The sequence below is a fragment of the Phyllobates terribilis genome, unplaced genomic scaffold (assembly GCF_046119375.1).
Source record: "Phyllobates terribilis strain yellow unplaced genomic scaffold, ASM4611937v1 Scaffold_482__1_contigs__length_1377538, whole genome shotgun sequence".
Lineage (NCBI taxonomy): Eukaryota > Metazoa > Chordata > Amphibia > Anura > Dendrobatidae > Phyllobates > Phyllobates terribilis.
The window spans coordinates 72,042-93,456 of NW_027363242.1; positions in this window are offsets into that span (position 1 = coordinate 72,042).

Below are 21,415 nucleotides of genomic sequence, written 5' to 3' on the forward strand. Positions count from 1 at the left end.
CACTCGTGGTTGTAAGTGGATATATAACGAATCTTCCTCTGCCCATCACCATTTTCATTTCGCTTGTTTGAATACAACAGGTGATTTCTTGGGGTTCGTCTTGCTCGGACATAGCCTCGCTTTATACACCTTTTACTATAGCCACGTAATTGAAATCTATTTTTTAGATCAGTGGCATGCTGTTCAAATTTAAAGTCTGAAGAGCAGATCCGCCTCGCCCTCAGGAACTGCCCGACCGGGACGGCCCTAATGGTTGTAGGATGATGTGCGGTTTTAGCATGGATTAGGGAATTGACCGACGTCGGCTTCCTGTAAATGTCAGTCTGGAGGCGCCCAGCACTATCCACCTCAAGACCGACATCCAGGAACTCGATCCTGTGTGTGTGAAATTTATATGTTAACCTAATGCCCCACGTGTTTGAATTTAATTGTGCCATGAAACTCTCGAGCTGCCGCACCGTACCCCGCCTAAAAAACAAAATATCATCAATATAACGAAGCCAGCAGAGCACATGGTCCGCGGCCCCCACCGCAAAAAAACTGCCTCTCCCATGCGCCCTGGAAGAGGTTGGCGTACGAGGGTGCGCAGGCCGCCCCCATGGCTGTGCCAGGCTTCTGCAAATAGATTGTATACTTGAATAAAAAATAATTGTGCGTGAGTATAAAGTGCAGCAGCTCGAGAATGAATCCGCACAAAGGACTGCCCAGGTCGGACGCCCCCAGGAAGAGACGGACCGCGTCCAGACCAATCGTATGTTCTATGCAGTTGTATAAAGCCTCTGTCTGCCGTGACGAGCAAGACATCCTCATCCAGAAGGACGCCGTCGACCCGCGCTAGGACGTCCGTAGTGTCCCTTACGTACAATGGTAGCGTCTCTACAATTGGTTTTAGGTAGAAATCAATAAATTTACAGATTGGTTCACACAATCCGTTTATACCGGACACAATCGGACGTCCAGGCGGGTCGACGGCGTCCTTATGGATTTTGGGCAGAAGGTAGAAGGTTGACGTTTTTGGAAAGTGTACAGTAAGCGCTTTCACTGTTTTTTCAGTTATAATATCTTCCTCACAGGCATGGCCTAGGATGCCCTGGAGTGCAGAGGAGTACGAGGCGGTCGGATTGTAGTGTAATCTGGAATAAGTATTGATGTCTCGCAACTGTCGAAAAGCTTCCTTTTCATATTTAGTGCATGGCCAGATCACGATATTTCCCCCCTTGTCCACTGGTTTGATTACGATATCTTCATACGCTTGTAGTTGTTTTATTGCTAATCGTTGTCGTGCAGTGAGATTGTCAAACTTCCTTTTTGTTGACAGTTGTTTAAAATCATCTGAAACCAGTTTGGCAAAAATCTCAACGGCTGGACATAGCGACAAGGGGGGAAAGCGCATGGATCTAGGTACAGCACATTGAGGCAACCCACCTGATTGTGAAGGGCCTTGCTCCTGTAAGAGTTCTTTCTGGTTATTGATCGCCTCCCACTCCGCCGCACTCAGGGCATCGGATGGTACATCCTCCTTGGAGTGTAATTTATGTAGGATGAGCTTGCGAGTGAACAAATGGAGGTCCTTTAGGGCTGTAAAGTAATTAAAACTATTAGTTGGAGAAAAAGTTAAGCCCATACTTAGGACCTCCAGCTGCTCATTAGAGAGAATATGGGAGGACAAATTGACGACCTGTAATCCCCCCTGGGACTCACTCACCCGTTGCAGAGACGGACCCTTGTTTTTGCTGGTCAATCTCGTCTGAATCCTTTTTGTTATCTGTAGGGATGCACCATGACTGTCTATCGATTGAGGCCCATCATGTGTGTCTTCAGTAGAGGCCGCAAACAATGCGGACGTGGACCTAGATCTAAAGTGAGGCCCACTCCTATGATAAGGGCGCGAACGTCTTCCTGAATTACCCCATTTGTACACTTTCTGTAGCTGTTTATCTTGTATATCTCTTTGAAATTTTTTCGATTTGACCAGTTGTGTTTCATTTGCCCATTTTTGGGATAATACCTCAATATCCTCATTTAGTTTTTTGAGGGAGTCTGTAGACATTTCATTTTTGAGGGAAATCTGTAGTTTCTCAATTTGAGTTTCAATGGTAGATAATGACACCTGATTCATTTCAATGAGCAGGTTCATAAATCCAATTGAACATATATTCGAGTGCTATTCCCATCTAGACTTCATTGTGTCATCATCTATACCAAATGAGGGGAAGATTTGTACCCTCAGACCACGAGGTATGAGGCCCTTTTCAATATATTTCCTCAAAAAGGCAACATTCCACCACAATCGTGTCTTTTTTCTAATCAATTCATTGACATGTTTAAATGTAGTAACACCCCCTGCTATTGCTCCACGATTGCTGCCATCATTGCACATCTCATCCAATTGTGAAAGCCAGGTCCCGTCCCGAGCTCTAAAGTCCATACTGGGTCTGAAAAAAGCTGTGAAACACACAGAAATCAACAATACTATTGACATGACCCTTATGCAATTATATTGGCGTACATGGGAGAAGGTACTACCCACAGATGCCAGACAGTGCCAACTCATAACACACATGCTCAATGAGAAAAAAGAGTTTTAACGGCATAAAAGAATATATATATTTTATTGACAATATTAATCAGTATAAAACGTACAAAGAATAATTTAAGGTAAAGTGCAAAGAGATAGCAGCGGGCGCTCTGCCACTTGACGGCTTGGACGGGCGCCTGGAGCGGGGGACAGCGGCACATGCGCCGCTTCAGAGCATCAAGCCGCTCCCTCTTCCATCCCATGTGATCGGTCACGTGAGGCCAAACGTGACCAACACAATGGCGCTTATAGGAACCTCTTCCTCCACTATCCCTCACTCCCCTTGAGGAAGCGGCCGCAGGTGGCCGCGAAACGCGCGTCGGAGCACGCCATTGCGCTCCTTTACTACTGGCTCCCATCTGGCATCTTATTTGGTAAGGAGGACTAACTGCATTTATATACTTCACACACTTTATTGCAGTAGACATTCTGTCTTGGCATGCGTACAACATTTTCTGTGATCCATGTAGTGCCCTTGGTCCAGCCTTTTACTATTAACTTCATACATGGTATTATTCATTAATTTTACTTTAAGACTGACCCAATTGCTTACATTAATATGTGGTTATGCTGTACTTTTTCCTTTTTGCCTTAATAGCATATATGGGTTCCATATATGGGTTCCATTTACTGATGGGATCATTGGCCTCAAATGGCAGTTGTTTTTGCTGCTATCTCTTTGCACTTTACCTTAAAATATTCTTTGTACATTTTATACTGATTAATGTTGTCAATAAAATATATATACTTTTATGCCGTTAAAACTCTTTTTTCTCAGTGAGCATGTGTGTTATGAGTTGGCACTGTCTGGCGTCTGTGGGTAGTACCTTCTCCCATGTACGCCAATATAATTGCATAACGGTCATGCCAATAGTATAGGAAACTATCCTGACCTACCTGCTGTCTGTCAACTCTTGCCTGGACACGCTGCCCACCCCACCTGTGTCTGTCTCGAGCCGAGCTGCACCCGCTCCAGTGGCGCCTCTGTCTACCAGTGCCACGGCATCCAGCTCTGGACCCCGGCTCTCTGCGCCTCCTCGTTTTGGGGGTGACCCCATCTTATGTCGGGGTTTTCTGAACCAGTGCATGCTGCACTTTGAACTACTGGCACATCAGTTTTCCTCCGACTGGGCCAAGGTGGCGTTCATCATGTCTCACCTCACCGGGGAAGCATTGGCATGGCTAAACCCTCTATGGGAGAGAAGGGATCCCCTGGTGTCCGACCTTCCGGCTTTCCTCACTGCCTTCTGGAAGGTCTTCGATGAGCGCGGACGAAGGACTTCTACTGCCTCCTCATTGCTCCGTCTCCGCCAAGGGAGTCTCACCGTGAGCCAGTATGCCATACAGTTCTGTACCCTCGCATCTGAGCTTGCCTGGAACAACGAGGCCCTGGTGTCCACCTTCTGGGAGGGTCTTTCCGGACGGATCAAGGACGAGCTAGCCGGCCGGGACATTCCTACCACCCTGGATGACCTGGTGCCACTAGCTACCCGGATTGACATCCGTTTCTTGGAACGAGTTAAGGAGGCTACCCGGGAGAGAAGATTTTATCGTCTCACTCCTGTTTTCCAGAAGCCTGCCTCCCAACCAGCAACTCCCCGGGCACACTCGCGAGAACCCATGCAGATTGACCAGACCAAGATGGTAAAGTCTCGCCAAGAGACACGCCAAGCCGAGGGGAGCTGTTTCTACTTTGGTAGTAAGAAGCACCTGATCCGTTCCTGTCCCGTGAAACCGGGAAACTCCAGTGTCTAGGACCACTCGGAGAGGTTGTCCTAGGCAAGAGTAAATCCTCTCTGTCTTTGACTCTATCCGTTTCTATTTCCTGTGGAGAGATCCGCTTCTTTGAAACCACCCACCTGGATTCCGGAGCCGCTGGGAATCTCATTTCTCAGTCCCTTGTGGAGAAGTATCAGATTCCCACCAAAGTTTGGCCGAACCTTTGGCAGTCGCTTCCGGTGTCCATCTTGCTCGTCACAGGGCCTGCAACCCTTCAGGTGGGATGCTGCACTCAGAGAGGATCTCCTTCCATGTGCTATCTGGACTATCTCACTCCCTTTTGCTAGGTCTGCCCTGGCTACAGAAGTATGAAACCGTCCTGAATTGGCGATCCGGTGAGGTGCTCCGTTGGGGGCAGGATTGCCATGGGGCCTGCCTGGTTCCGGTTCGGCTGGCTCGACCTCCGTCTACTCAGGCTAATCTCCCTGGTCTGCTAGCACCCTACTAGTCCTATGCGGACTTCTTCGACAAGAAGGAAGCTGAAACACTACCACCTCATAGGCCGTATGATTGCCCCATTGACCTGGTACCTGGTGCTTCTCCTATCTACCCCTTGTCGCTGCCTGAGACCCGGGCCATGTCTGAGTACATCGAGGAGCATCTTGCTAGGGGATTCATTCAGAAATCCACATCCTCGGCTGGAGCAGGATTCTACTTCGTTAAAAAGAAAGACGGCTCGCTACGGCCGTGTATCGATTACAGGGGGCTTAACCAAATTACCATCAAGAATAAGTACCCTCTGCCTCTCATCTCGGAGCTGTTCGACCGCCTTAAAGTCACGAGGGTCTTCACCAAGCTCGATATAGGTGGGGCGTACAATTTGGTCCGGATCCGCCAGGGAGACGAGTGGAAGATGGCATTCAACACCTGGGACGGTCACTATGAATACCACGTCATGCCCTTTGGTCTCTGTAATGCTCCAGCAGTCTTCCAGGAGCTAGTTAATGACATTTTTCATGACCTCTTGTATTCTTGCGTAGTGGTATACCTGGACGATATCTTGGTCTTCTCTCCGGATCTGCCCTCACACCGGAGGAATGTTCGTCAGGTTCTACTAAGGCTCCTGCAGAATCATCTCTACGCAAAATTTGAGAAATGTCTCTTCGAGAAGACTTCCCTTCCTTTCCTGGGATATATTATCTCCGAGACTGGTCTTCGGATGGATCCCGAGAAGGTTTCTGCTGTCTTAAAATGGCCCCGACCGGAGGGGTTGAAGGCGATTCAGCGATTCCTGGGCTTCGCAAATTGTTACCGCCTCTTCATTCCTCACTTTTCCTCCCGGACTGCTCCCATCTCCGTGCTCACCCGTAAGGGAGCAAATCCAAAGGAATGTACTTCCGGAGTGGAGGAGGCCTTCGTCTCCCTAAAACAAGCCTTCTCCTCCGCCCCTGTGCTGCACCGTCTGGATTGCAACAAGCAGTTCTTCCTGGAGGTTGATGCCTCCTCCTCCGGAGCCGGAGCGGTGCTCACCCAGAAATCCCCATCCAAGAGAATGGTAACCTGCGGCTTCTTCTCCAAGCTCTTCTCCTCATCCGAGTGCAACTACTTCATAGGAAATCGTGAGCTGCTTGCCATCAAATTGGCGCTGGAGGAGTGGCTCTACCTGCTGGAAGGGGTTCTGCACCCGGTGATCATCTTCACAGATCACAAAAACCTGGCCTATCTACAAAACGCCCAGAGACTCAATCCGCGTCAGGCCCAGTGGTCTCTGTTCTTTGCCTGATTCGGCTTTTCTCTACATTACCGCCCTGCGGACAAGAACGTTGAAGCCGATGCTCTATCCCACTCTTTCCTGTCCTCCGACTAAGAGGAGGAGCCTCTGCATGTCATCGACCCCTCCAGTGTAATGACTGTGGCCCTGTTTGATCTGGCTCATCTTCCACCCGGTAAGACTTTTGTAGCTGTTCCGCATCGTAAGAAGGTTCTTCACTGGGGTCATTCGTCCAAACTAGCCGACCATGCAGGCCAGAGGAAGACCTTCCTGCTCATCGCCCGGCATTACTGATGGCCTTCTTTATGCAAGGACGTTGCGGATTTCGTCACGGCTTGTTCCTCCTGTGCCTGTAACAAAGTTCCCAGGCATCTTCCCGCTGGCCGTCTTCTGCCTTTACCCGTACCTTCTGCTCCTTGGCAACACATTGCTATGGACTTTATTACGGATCTCCCTGTTTCTGCCGGTTGTACCGTCATTTGGGTGGTGGCTGACCGCTTTTCTAAGATGGCCCACTTCATCCCTCTGCCTTGTCTCCCGTCCGCATTTCTGCTGGCTAAGGACTTCATTCATCACATCTTTCGTCTCCACGGCCTACCCCTCCACATTGTGTCTGATCGCGGGGTCCAGTTCACTTTGCGCTTCTGGAGAGCTACGTGTAAACTGCTGGATGTCACCCTGGATTTCTTCTCTGCTTATCATCCTCAGTCCAATGCTCAAGTGGAACGTATCAACCAGGTCATTACCAGCTTTCTCCGGCATTTCGTCAATGCTCACCATATCGACTGGGTTGAGCTCCTACCATGGGCCGAGTTCTCTTATAACAAGCATGAGAGTGAGTCTTCTTCCAAATCCCCGTTCTTTGTGGTCTACGGTCAACACCCCCGGATTCCGTTTCCCGTCTCCGCTTCTGTGGACAATCCAGCTGCGGAGTCTCTGGTCAGCGAATTTTCTACTATTTGGGAAGACACTAGATCCGCACTTCTTCAGTCCTCTGAGCAGATGAAGAGACATGCCGATAAGAGACGTCTGGATCCACCTCAATTTCATCCGAGAGACAGGGTCTGGCTCTCCTCCAAATATGTTCAGCTCAAAATACCATCGTATAAGTTGGGTCCGCGGTTCATCGACCCGTTTGAGGTTCTCAAGCAAATCAATCCCGTGGCTTACAAGCTAAAACTCCTGGCCACCTTACGAATTCCCAACTCATTCCACGTATCTCTCCTCAAACCAGTTGTTCTTAACTCTTTTTCTGACGATCCAGGTACCACTCCAGCTCCAGTCTCCGCTGAGGACATCTATGAGGTAGAGTACATTTTGACCACCAAAACGATAAGAGGAAAAAACTTTTTTCTGGTGGATTGGAAGGGGTTTGGCCCAGAGGAGAGGTCTTGGGAACCCAGGGAGAACATTCATGCCCCTCTGCTCCTTAAAGAATTTCTTGATGGCCTGAAAAAGAGGGGGCGTAAAGGGGGGGGGTACTGTAGCAACGGCGTCTCTGCCTCCTGCCCGGCAGAGACTCCATCCCCCTTACCGCCGCAGTACTGCTCCGGCGTCTTCCGGCCTCCCTGCAGCTGCTGCTGGTTCACGCAGCTTCCCCGACTTTAGGAACGCAAAATTGGCTGCAATCAATAGCGGATGCCATGTCGTGTTTTCAGAGCCCCTGATGTGCCTAAATAGTGGAAACCCCCCAGAAGTGACCCCATTTTGAAAACTATACCACTCAAGGAACTTATCTAGAGGTGTGGTGAGCACCTTAAACCCACAGGTGCTACACAGAATTTTATAACATTGAGCTGTGAAAATGAAAAAATAAATTTTTCCTGCGAAAATGTTGGTTTTGCTCAAATTGTTAATTTTCTGAAATGCAACAGGAGAAAATGTACTGAACAATTTATTGTGCACTTTCTCCTGAGAAGACCAATACTCCATATGCGGTGGAGAACTACTACAGGCGATTAACAGAATAGTATAACATTAGGCTGAGTAAATGGAAAACTAACATTTTTTCTACTAAAATGTTGCTTTGGCCCCAAGTTTTTAATTTTTAAAAAGGGCCAATAGGAGAAAATGAACAGTAGAATTTGTTATGCAATTTCTCCTGAGTACGCCAGTACTCTATATGTCATCGAAAACTACTTTTCCGACACACTGCAAAGCTCAGAAGGGAAGAAGTGCCATATTGGAGTTCAAGATTTGCTGTAATGGTTTGGAAGTACCATGTCATATTGGCAAAGCCCCTCTTGTGCCAAAAAAAGCATTTTTTTTTACATTCAAACCCTTAAAGTTCCAATGTGAAATGGTCTCTAATAAAATAGGTTTTGTACATTTGTTGGGAAAATGAAAAATTGCTACTAAATTTAATCCCTTCTATATTCCTTAAAAAAATGTCTCAAGAAGGAAGTAAGGAAAGAAGAAAGGAGGAGTATTGTTTAGTGGTAAGGCCATCTGTTTTAAAGGCATAAAATAGGAATGTTAGAAAATTACTAAGTTTTTTAAATTCATCAAATTTCCAATTTTTTCATAAATAAAAGCAAAACAAATTGACCTAATTTTGTCACCAATATGAACTACAATGTATCACAAAACAATGGTCTTAATCACTGAGATATGTTAAAGCATTTTGGAGTTATTACCACATAAAGTGACCCTGATCAAAATTAAAAAATATGGCGGGGTCAAGCAAGCTTCAGCGGTAAAGGGTTAAATGGGGAAAGAGGTTAAAATAAATGTCAACTTTTTATTTTTTTGCTCTCCTGCTGACTTGACACTGCAATGATTTGGTCGATTTGTCTCTATACTGCAATAGTTCACCCCGCAGGAAGAGCAATGGACGTCTGAATGGCCCCATCTTGTTTATGACGCTTAACTCTTAAAATGACAGTGACAGTTAAGAGCAGCGATCGGACCTGGCTCTGATCGGACCTGGCTCTGATCGGACCTGGCTCTGATTGGACCTGGCTCTGATCGGACCTGGCTCTGATCGGACCTGGCTCTGATCGCTGCGGTTAGAAGCAGGTGTCAGTTATATAACGCAGACAGTACCAGCTCCTGCGCCCTCAACATACCCTCATCATGAACTAATATATCATGGGGCACAAAGGGGTTTATATCCATAAGGCTGAGTGCCCACTATGTGTTTTTCAAGCGTTTTTGCCACGGAATTTCCGCAGCAAAAAACGCTTAAAAAACGCTTGGTAATAGGTGCCCCATGGTCCCCAATGATAATCCACATGTGCTGTGCACATGCTGCGGAAATTTCCGCTGTGGATTATCATTGCGGAAAAATACGCAGCATGTCCATTAATTTTGCGGACACGTACTGTAATTGCCGCCATTGACTTGCATTGAATCGCATAATATCCGCATGGGCTCATGTGCCCATGCGGATATCATACAGTTCAATGCGCGAATGGTACCTGGGTCTGGAGAAGAGGAGACTCTCCTCCAGACCCGGGTACCATATTACCTGTTAAAAAAAGAATTTAAAATAAAAAGTAAACATATACTTACCTTCCGATGGCCCCCGGTGTTTTCTCCGCTACGTCCGGTCTGCTGTACGTCTCGCGGTGGTCTGAAAGTACCTGCAGTGACATCATTTAGTAATGTGACAGGATGCTAAAATCGCTTGGAAAAGCGCTTGATAACCCGCATGCAGAAATGCATGCAAAAATTGATGAATCATAGAATCATAGAATGGTAGAGTTGGAAGGGACCTCCTGGGTCATCTGGTCCAACCCCCTGCTCAAAGCAGGATTCACTAGATCATCTCAGACAGATGTCTGTCCAGCCTCTGTTTGAAGATGTCCATTGAAGGGGAACTCACCACCTCTCGTGGCAGCCTGTTCCACTCATTAATCACCCTAACTGTCAAAAAGTTTTTTCTAATATCTAATCTGTGTCTCCTCCCATTTAGTTTCATCCCATTGCTTCTAGTCTTTCCTTGTGCAAATGAGAATAAAGATGATCCTTCTACAATGTGACAGCCCTTGACATATTTGTAGACAGCTATTAAGTCTCCTCTCAGTCTTCTTTTTTGCAAGCTAAACATTCCCAAATCCTGCAACCGTTCCTCATAGGACATGGTTTGCAGACCAGTCACCATTCTGGTCGCTCTTCTCTGAACTTGCTCCAGTTTGTCGATGTCTTTTTTAAAATGTGGTGCCCAAAACTGTACACAGTATTCCAGATGAGGTCTGACCAAAGAGGAGTAAAGACCGATAATGACTTCACGTGATCTAGACTGTATGCTTCTGTTAATACATCCCAGAATTGTATTTGCCTTTTTTGCTGCTGCATCACATGACAAACGCTTCTACCTGGCAGCAAAAACGCATGTAAAATCTGCATGCGTTTTTCGTGCCAGGGAGAAGCGGAAAAAATCTGCAGCATTTCTGCATCGTGGGCACTTAGCCTAATTCTGGATATTAACTTTAATATAGTTAAAAAAAAGAGAAAACTTAATTGTTATTTCATCTGGTTAAAAAAAGGGATATCCAAGGTTTAGAAATCATTGTGATCTGACGCGTTTCTGACTCTGCAGCTCCATTTGTAAAGGACATATTGATATTCATGCTATAGCAACTCCATTTTGTCTGCTTGCTTCAAAATCATGTTATTATACTCTTTGCATAACATACATTCTTTCCTCCTTTCCTCTTGATTCACAAGCAACTTTTCCACACTAACCTTTTCTCTCAGGAACATTCTATGAGACACCCTGCTCCTGTTATCTAGCTAGTCTGAGCCGGGATGTACGACCTTGTAAATTTCCATCATGCGCCGAACTAACGATGATATATGACCATATGTGTATTTCCGTAATAATTGTACTAACATTGGCCTAAGCATGTAGTACTGTGGTACGGCTGTAGATGATTGGCTATTGATATACTCAAAACAATATAAAATGCTAAGTAGAAATAAACGGAGTGAGAGATTCTTGAATCCCCCCATACAGAGCTTTGCCTCCATCTGGTTTCCTGATTGCAATCAACCTTGTAACATAATAATTTGACACTCACTTGGTCAACCGTGAAGGGTCATTACTGCCCTCCCTCAACACATTCACACAGTGAGGCTTTTCAGATTTTTTATTTTGCAGAATTTATCACCTTTGTCGGGAAATGACCAAAGATTTATAATTTATTAGAAAGAAACATTGAGGCTATTAAATAACTGATCAATCAGGAAATCTCGATGAATCCTATATTGTTTATTGGGAGAAAATGAATGATTGAAAGCTGGGAACAAACAACAACATTTATTTGGCATAGATTGTGCTAAACAAAATGTATTCAGCTATCTAAATGTGGAAAAATAAATAAAAAACATTTATATATATATATATAGAGAGAGAGAGAGAGATTTATATCTATATATTCATGTTTATTAAAGAATTATAATTATAAATAAATTCTTAAGCTCTCTTAATTATTTTAAACTTTTCTCATCTCAAAGAGACAAATGTAGTGTTGGAATTTTTTTAAAACATCATACAGGGAAAAAAACATGGTGACTACTATATCAGTGGCTACTATGGTATCTAAACAAACATATATCCATACAAAAGTGCCTAAATTGCAGCAACAGGAAGAGGTTGTGAATTCTGCCCTTATAGATTTACTAAACATTGGTGCTGAAAATTCTATATTTTATTTTTAATTTCAAGAAGATCGGGGAGGTCAGGGTCTTGAAACCTCCAAGAAGTGCTCAGCTCAGGAGACCGGCACCGGACTGCTCGGGAGACCGGCACCGGACTGCTCGGGAGACCGGCACCGGACTGCTCGGGAGACCAGCACCGGACAGCTCGGGAGACCGGCAACGGACAGCTTATATCTGAGAGCACACACAGTGCAATATGTATTCACTAGAAAGCACACTCTACCTGTCTTCTGGTCTCCACATTTCTCAGGGAAGCTTTGAGCGATCTGAAGACCTGAACCCACCAATCTGCATGAAATTAAAGACAAAAGCAAATGTAGAATTTAATGCCAAAGTTTAGATACTCTTTAAGTCTGCTGACATTTAGACTTTTTGGCTGCTTTATGTGCAGTAATGTTTTTTCTTAGGTGCAATGTTAAATTTAATATGAGAAAAAAATAAGTTTTCAGAGGTTAGTATATTTTAGGGGTCAATAAAATTATCAACCATTAAGAACCTCTTTTTTTACCTTTTTATTAAATACAAACAAACCTCAATAGATTACCGCATTTTTCGCTTTATAAGACGCACCATTTTCCACTCAGATTTGGGGGGGAAATAGGGGTGCATTTTACAAAGTGAAATCACCTTACCGGCTGCGGTGGAGCAGGGTCCCCAAGATGCTGCGGAGGCAGGAGATGCTGCAGGAGACGAGATCTCGGCGCCGAGATCTCAATCTGAGCATACGCTGCCCCCGGCGGACATTTTCCCAGAGTCCACTGCATAGGACAGTGTGGAAGGTGCAGGGCTCCAGCTGCCACAAAATATCGGTGGAGTCCCCGTACTACCGAACACCTGCAGCAGAACATGGCAGACAGAATGGAGCCCGCAGCAATCTCCCGACTCCAAACACTCCGTCCTGTCTCCGCAGCATCTCCGGGACACCGCAACATCTCCTGCCTCAGCCAGCGGCAACCCTGGGACCCCACTCTACCAACGCCGTCCCCCCAGGTAAGCTGATTATTATATGCACCTGTTTATTAAAAACATTTTTTTCCTATTTTCCTCTCCAAAATTTGGGGTGAGTCTTATAATCTGCAAAATCAGGTATATTTTTAATGATTTTTTAGCCATTCTCTGTAATTCTTTAGTTCATTTATTAAATGACCTGCAGCTTCTCATCTCCATTCTATGAGTCTCTGTAACAATCATCTACAAGGAAGCATTTTACACCTCCAATATTAGATCAGATGAAAACGATATAAACATAAGACAACGCCATAAAGTAATCTGTAATTGTAATAAAAACAGTTTTGTAGATTTATAAGATTATGGAAACATGGCTGGTGACTTATTCCTGCACTTTGTAATACTATGTAAATCTTTTGTTCCTTGGGAGCAGAAACATCGGGTGGGGAAGGTGTTACATGACAACAAGTCTTCTATTCTCAGCAGAGTCTGAGGGATCAGGAATATGGAGCCTCCTGCGGTGAGAAATCAGTGGAACAAGGGGGTCTTCATAGGGGGAGATTTGGGTCAGGCACATTGTAACTGATGTAAATACACAGCAGCCGGAGCAGAAGACGACCGGAGCCGGACAGGGAGATCTTACACAGAAAATAATCACAGCTTTACTGTTACTATTGTCATATAGACTTGAAAATTCTACATTAGTTGTAAAAAATCCAACAAATTAGAGGTTCTGGTGAAGCTGCAGAGAAATAATCATTCAAGGCCATTTTCTGCACAGGACAATTTCCATTTTGAAAAAAAAGTATTAGATCAAGCAAAGTTTTCTAATCACTGATGCAAAAGTGCAGAGATCAGAAGATCAGTGAGAATTCGCACATTTCTCCGATTATATCATTTAAATCTACTCCAGTAAATCACAGAAAAAAATGGAAAAACAAATTCTCAAAAATTACTGTTATATAAGTTCATATATTTTAAAGAGTAAAATTTGCTAAATTGTCAATTAACATTTTTACAAATTGATATTAACTAATGAATGAGACAATGTCCATTTTAATAAATTGTTTTCTGAATTGTATATGTAAATGTTGGATTTAACTTTTCAAATGTTTTTTTTTAAGGGTATAAACTTCTTAATAAATATTTTTTAATAATAAGTCATTTTTCATTTAAGCTCTGGAGCATTACTGTATATTTATAGGAAATACCAAATACAAGACATTTTATTACGCTCTTCTATATGTTTCCTGAAGAGCAGAACTTATTTTCAATCTAAAGATATATAAAAATTTTAGAATTTAAACATTACAAATTGTAAATTAGCTTTTTTAACCCCTTTACAGCCCAAGGTGGTTTGCACGTTAATGACCAGGCCAATTTTTACAATTCTGACCACTGTCACTTTATGAGGTAATTACTCTGGAACGCTTCAACGGATCCCCCTGATTCTGAGAATGTTTTTTCATGACATATTGTACTTCGTGATTGTGGTAAAATTTCTTAGATATGACTTGCGTTTACTTGTGAAAAAAATGGAAATTTGGCGAAAATTTTGAAAATTTTGCAATTTTCAAAATTTGAATTTTTATGCCCTTAAATCAGAAAGATATGTCACACAAAATAGTTAATAAATAACATTTCCCACATGTCTACTTTACATCAGCACAATTTTGGAACCAACATTTTTTTTTTATTGGGGAGCTATAAGGGTTAAAGTTGACCAGCAATTTCTCTTTTTTCCAACAAAATTTACAAAACCATTTTTTTAGGGACCACATCATATTTAAAGTCACTTTGAGGGGTCTTTATGACAGAAAATGCCCAAAAGTGACACTATTCTAAAAACTGCACCCCTCAATGTGCTCAAAACCACATTCAAAAACTTTATTAACCCTTCAGGTGCTTCACAGGAATTTTTGGAATGGGGAAGAAAAAAATTAACATTTAACTTTTTTCGCAAAAATGTTACTTTAGACCCAGTTTTTTTTATTTTCGCAGGGGTAACAAGAAAAAATGGACTGCAAAATTTGTTGATACCCAATTGTGAGGGAAAACCACTGTTTGGGCGCACTGCAGGGTTCGGAAGGGAAGGAGCAGCATTTGACTTTTTGAATGTAAAATTTGCTTGAATAATTAGCGGACACCATGTTGCATTTGGGGAGCTCCTGATATGCCTAAACAGTGGAACCCCCCCACAAGTGACACCATTTTGGAAACTAGACCCCTCAGGGAACTTATCTAGATGTGTGGTGAGCACCTTGAACCCCCAGATGCTTCACAGAAGTTTATAACATTGAGCCGTAAAAATAAAATTTTCACATTTTTCCCACAAAAATGTTTTTCAGCCCCCACTTTTGCATTTTCATAAGGGTAACAGGAGAAATTGCACTATGCAGTTTGTTGTCAATTTCTCCTGAGTAACCAGATACCCCATATATGGGGGAAAACCACTGTTTGGGCGCACGGCAGTGTTCGGAAGGGAAGGAGCGCCATTTAACTTTTTAAATGTAAAATTTGCTTGAATAATTAGCGGACGCCATGTTGCATTTGGGGAGCCCCTGATGTGCCTAAACAGTGGAAACCCCCCACAAGTGACACCATTTTGGAAAATAGACCCCTCAGGGAACTTATCTAGATGTGTGGTGAGCACCTTGAACCCCCAAGTCCTTTACAGAAGTTTAAAACATGCAGCCGTGAAAATAAAAAAATTTAACTTTTTCCACAAAAATTATGTTTTAGCCCCAATTTTTTTATTTTCACATGGGTAAGAGGAGAAAATGGACCCCAAAAACTGTTGTGCAACTTCTCCTGAGTACGCCAATACCCCATATGTGGGGAAAATACAGTGTTTGGGCGCACGGCAAAGTTCAGAAGAAAAGGAGCACTGTGTGACTTTTTGAACGCAAAATAGGCTGGAATCGAGAGCGGACGCCATGTCGTGTTTGAAGAGCCCCTGATGTGCCTAAATAGTTGAAACCCCCCACAAGTGACCCCATTTTGGAAACTACACCCCTCAAGGATTTTATTAAGGGGTATAGTGAACATTTTGAACCCAGAGATACAACACAGAATTTGATAACATTAGGTCATCATATTGAATAAGTTGTCATTAGTCTTGAGCGAAAGTGCTCGCTATTTGAGTTTGCATCGGGTGCTCAGGTATGCACCATGTATCACGGGTGCTCAAGTGAAATGCTCGAGTCCCTGCCCGCATGTTTCACGGTTATTAGACACCCCCAAAAAACATGCGGGGATCACTTGTGCATGGCAGGCAATACCTGCGAGTTTTTTTTGGCCACAAAGCATATGGGGCGGAGACTCGAGCATCCGTGATACTCAATGCATACCCGAGCACCCGATGCAAGCTCAAGTAGCGAGCACTTGCGCTCAACACTAGTCGCCATATCGTCATCTTTTTTTTTTTTTTTTTACTTTTGAAAAAAAACCACCCTAGCCCAACCCTAACCCCAACCCTAACCCTACCCTAGCCCAACCCTAACCCCAACCCTAACATTAGCACAACCTTAACCCCAACCTTAACCCTACCCTAGCCCAACCCTAACCCCAACCCTAACCCTACCCTAGCCCAACCCTAACCCCAACCCTAACATTAGCACAACCCTAACTTCAACCCCAGCCCTAGCGTTTAATTTTTAAGCTGTTCTTCGTGTGGTATAAGTGATTAGATGACCTTATTCTTCGGGTCAGTGCGACTACAGAGATACCAGAATGATGTCGGGTTTTTATGATTGACAGCTGTCACACACTAAAAGACACATATTTTGCAAAATCTAGTTTTTGCATCGCCATATTTTGAGAGCTATAATTTTTCCTTATTTTGGCCGACAGAGTCATGTGATGGCTTGTTTTTTGCGGGATGAGTTGACGTTTTTATTGGTGCCATTTTCCGACACGTGACATTTTTTGATCGCTTTCTATTGCAGCTTTTGGGAGGCAGAAGAAACAAAAACCAACAATTCAGGAATTTTTTTTATTTTTTTTTATTCTACTCCGCGTGTGGTAAAATTGGTAAGGTAGCTTTATTCTTCGAGTCAGTACGTTTACAGCGGTACCACATTTATATTGTTTTTCTATGTTTTGGCGCTTTTACTCAATAAAAGCTATTTTATAGAAAAAATTATTTTTTTGCATCGCTTTATTCTGAGAGCTATAACTTTTTGATTTTTCGGCTGTGTGGTGGCTTGTTTTTTGTGGGACAAGATGATGTTTTCAGCGGTACCATTTTTATTTATATTCGTCTTTTTGATCGCGTGTTATTTCACTTTTTTGTTTGGCGGTATGATGATAAAGCATTGTTTTTTGCCTCGTTTTTTTTTACCATGTTCACTGAAGGGGTTAACTAGTGGGACAATTTTATAGGTCAGGTCGTTCCAGTTTTTTTTACTTTTTTACTTTGTTCCACTCTGGGACTTTCACTTTTTATATTCCGATCGCCTGCATAGCATAGGGATGGAGCACCATCCTTGAACCATGCAGGCTGTCAGCGCTGCACAGTGAGAAGATTGTTTGGTCATGCATTGCGCATGACCAAAAAATCTTCCTGCTGTCTGGTGACCCGAATGTTGTCATGACGACATCGGGTCATCATGGTAACACCCGGGAAGCCGTGGCAGACAGCGCTGGAGGCCGGAAGAGGAGGTGAGTATTGTGATCACCTCCCCTTAGCCACCGCAATGCTGCAATAGACTTCGATCGCAGCATTGCAGGGGTTAATATGCCGGGACCGGTGCTGGACCGCTCCCTGCACATAGTACCGGGTGTCAGCTGTGACAATCAGCTGACACCCGGCGGCGATCGCGCCCGCACAGCCTGTGTGCACGCGCGATCGCGATGATGTACTAATACGGGTCAGGCTCTTAAGTCCCAAGGCACAGGCGCGTATTAGTACGTCATGGGCTTTAAAGGGGTTAAATAAAATAGTTTTTAAATTGGAAAATGAACTTTTCACTCTGTCCTTGTAAACATAAGAGCAGGTATGAATACTTCACTTTGACCAATATCAAAAGACTCGGCCGAAACTCTTGGATATATGGGGGCACCGGCCAAATAAACTTTGGGGGAGGAATGTCGACAGACATCTAATTCCTTTAGGGTCCTATATGTTTTTGGTCACATGAGATGAAAGCAGAACAACATGACCATTTTTCACCCTACAATCGATGATCGTTTTTTTTCAGTGAAAATAACGATTGTTTGTTTTCACCAAAAAAATCACCGACTAATGATTGTTCAAAACAAAGATCTGTCCTATAACAATGGCGGAGGGCAGAGTCCATGAAGTTTATCAACTTATTCAAGGAAAAGATGAAGAATATCTAAATATTTTCTTGCAAATGGAGAACCACAAGACAAAACAATAAATGAACATCATGAATTCAAGTTACCAAAGACCGGTGTAGAGGTTCAGTCTTAAGGAACCTCCCCACCCACCACTACCTATAGCAAATGAATCCGCTGTAGGGTCCGGGGTGACCATTCACATAGTTAATGAGTCTATTCCATCGCTGTATAAAAATGAGTAAGTGTGTGCCGCTAAATAATACGGAGTTCTGCTTATGTGTGAACAAGGAACTTACGCAATAAAATACAAGGAAAAGGGAGACATTATTAATCACAAAAGATAGGAAAAGAAAGGCATCGTAAACCACTAAAGCACTTCCCATATTTATATCCTATATTTTATTTTGTAAGGAAATATCTTTATTGATACATGAAAAGTGTTACGCACACGCCCGGACTGACTGGCGTGAGCATGATTAGTGATCCCACTGGACCATGAAACGAGGAGTGCCTGGAGGGGCGTGACTAAGTATCAACCCGGTCCGACCAACGTCGCACGGCGGTTCAGTTGACTCCGTGAACCAGGGAGGAACCGAGCAGAGGGACCAGGTGCTACTTCAGGTCAGATCCTGGTCACAGCTGTTGACCCACACCGGGGAATGCAGAAACAGGCAGGTTAGACTGGCATATAGACAGGTGGGTACTGGCAGGCACAGCAGGTATGCAGACAGGTGGGTATTGGCAGGCACGGCTGGTATGCAGACAGGTGGGCACTGGCAGGCATGGCTGGCATGCAGACAGGTGGGCACTGGCAGGCACGGCTGGCATGCAGACAGGCGGGTACTGGCAGGTAGGAACGCAGGCAGGATAGGGACCAGTACAGATGGGGATACAGGAAAGGAGCCGCAGGTGCGGTAGACAAGCAGAGAAGAGCAAAACCCGCAGGTGCGGTAGACAAGCAGAGCAGAGCAAAACCCACAGGTGGGGCAGACAAGTAGAGCAGAGCAAAACCCGTAGGTGCGGTAGACAAGCAGAGCAGAGCAAAACCCACAGGTGCGGCAGACAAGCAGAGCAGAGCAAAACCCGCAGGTGCGGTAGACAAGCAGAGCAGAGCAAAACGCGCAGGTGCGGTAAACAAGCAGAGCAGAGCAAAACGCACAGGTGTGGTAGACAAGTAGAGCAGAGTAAAACCCGCAGGTGCGGTAGACAAGCAGAGCAGAGCAAAACGCGCAGGTGCGGTAAACAAGCAGAGCAGAGCAAAACGCACAGGTGTGGTAGACAAGTAGAGCAGAGTAAAACCCGCAGGTGCGGTAGACAAGCAGAGCAAAACCCGCAGATGCGGTAGGCAAGCAGAGCAGAGCAAAACCCACAGATACGGTAGACAAGCATAGCAGAGCAAAACCCGCAGGTGCGGTAGAGCAGAGCAAAACCCGCAGGTGAGGTAAACAAGCAGAGCAGAGCAAAACCCCCAGGTGCGGTAGACAAGCAGAGCAGAGCAAAATCAGCAGGTGCGGTAAACAAGCGTAGCAGAGTGAAACCGCAGGTGCGGTGAGCAAGCTGAGCAGAGCGAAACCGCAGGTGCGGTGAACAAGCAGAGCAGGGCGAAACCGAAGGTGCGGTGAACAAGCAGAGCAGAGCGAAACCGCAGGTGCAGTGAACAAGCAGAGCAAAACCGCAGGTGCGGTGAACAAGCAGAGCAGAGCAAAACCGCAGGTGCGGTGAACAAGCAGAGCAGAGCGAAACCGCTGGTGCGGTGAACAAGCAGAGCAGAGCAAAACCGCAGGTGCGGTGAACAAGCAGAGCAGAGCGAAACCGCTGGTGCGGTGAACAAGCAGAGCGAAACCGCAGATGCGGTGAACAAGCAGAGCAGAGCAAAACCGCAGGTGAGGTGAACAAGCAGAACCAGATACACACATGGTACTTACAATGAAGTAGCGAGTGTACACAAAACTCACAAACAGAAGTTCAGAGACAACGAGTTGGAGTTAGGTGCAGGTTCAGACACTGCAGGAAAAGGGAAGGTTCGGACATTGAGAGAAACAGGTAACGGGCTAGGACACAGTTCAGACAGGAACTGAACCAGGAACAAGATACAAGAACGAGCCTGGGAACTCAGCCCCCAGCGTGGCGGAGACAGACTAGAAGTCACAGATACATATAACAGGCCTGGGTATACAGCCCCCAGGGGCGGAAACAGACAAGATACAGGACAGGACCTGGCAACTCAGTTGCACAGAACACACTGAATGAAAGTGTTGCTCAGGCACCTCCTACTGGGTGGAGGGGGTTTAAGTATCCAGTGACTCATAGCAATAGGCTGGGGAGGCATTAGGACTGCTCCCACTGTAAGTTTAAGAATCAAGCAGTAACAGCGCCGCCGCCCTAAGGAATCAGACAAGAGACATGCACAGAGCAGGTACTGGAGCAAAGTGTGCAGCATGGACTGATAGGTAAAATGGCGGTCTTGCATGGTGGGAGGTGGTAAGCCATGCCAGCACGCGGCCAGGGATGTTGCAAAAAGTATGAACCATAAAAAAAACAAACAAACAAACCACAAACTATATGTTAGCCCATGGATGCCAGACATAGTAATCCTGTATCCAAACTCCCCCACTGTGGAAACCCACTAACAATCTAATACCACCTTAATATTAATTTAGATAGAAGCAGGACGAAAACTCAATAAATGATAATGAGATCAAGCACAAAAAGTCTACTATATAATCGGCTTATCCCGTCTGTCTGTCCGTCCAGGAAATTCCGCGTCGCTGATTGGTCCGGCCGCGGCCAATCAGCGACGCGGGATTTCAGAACAAGATGGCGGCCGTTAGCGGCTCATCTGCCGCACGGAGGTCAGCAGCGATGCAGCCAGGAGATGACCGGCCGCCACCAATCAGCAACGAGTGCAGTCCAGCCGCGAATTGGCGCCGGATTTGAAACACGCTTCACTGATTGGTCGCACCCACCCGGCTGTGACCAATCAGCGATATTGGTGCGAAATTTAAAACACCGCTTCTCTGATTGGCGCAGCCCAGCAGCGAATTGGCACCGGATTTGAAACATGCAGGCCACCGTCGGGAGATCAGCGGCGACGCAGCCGGGAGATGACCGGTGACGCAGCCGGGAGATGACCGGTGCTAGCCTGTGCGGAACCCATTTAAACACTGCTTCGGTGATTAGTCACACCTGGTCAGCCGCATACATATTCTAGAATACCCGATGCGTTAGAATCGGGTCACCATCTAGTATATATATACTCATCCAAATACATTGAATAATGGGTTGGAGTGTAAAAGCCATAACCATTAATGTGGAATATATTAGTTGACTGGATTAATAATTAAAATATATATCTAAGATAAATGATTGGTAATTTGGTCTGTAAGTGACTTTATACAAACTCAAAAAAGTAAGATCTTCAGTCAAGGCTC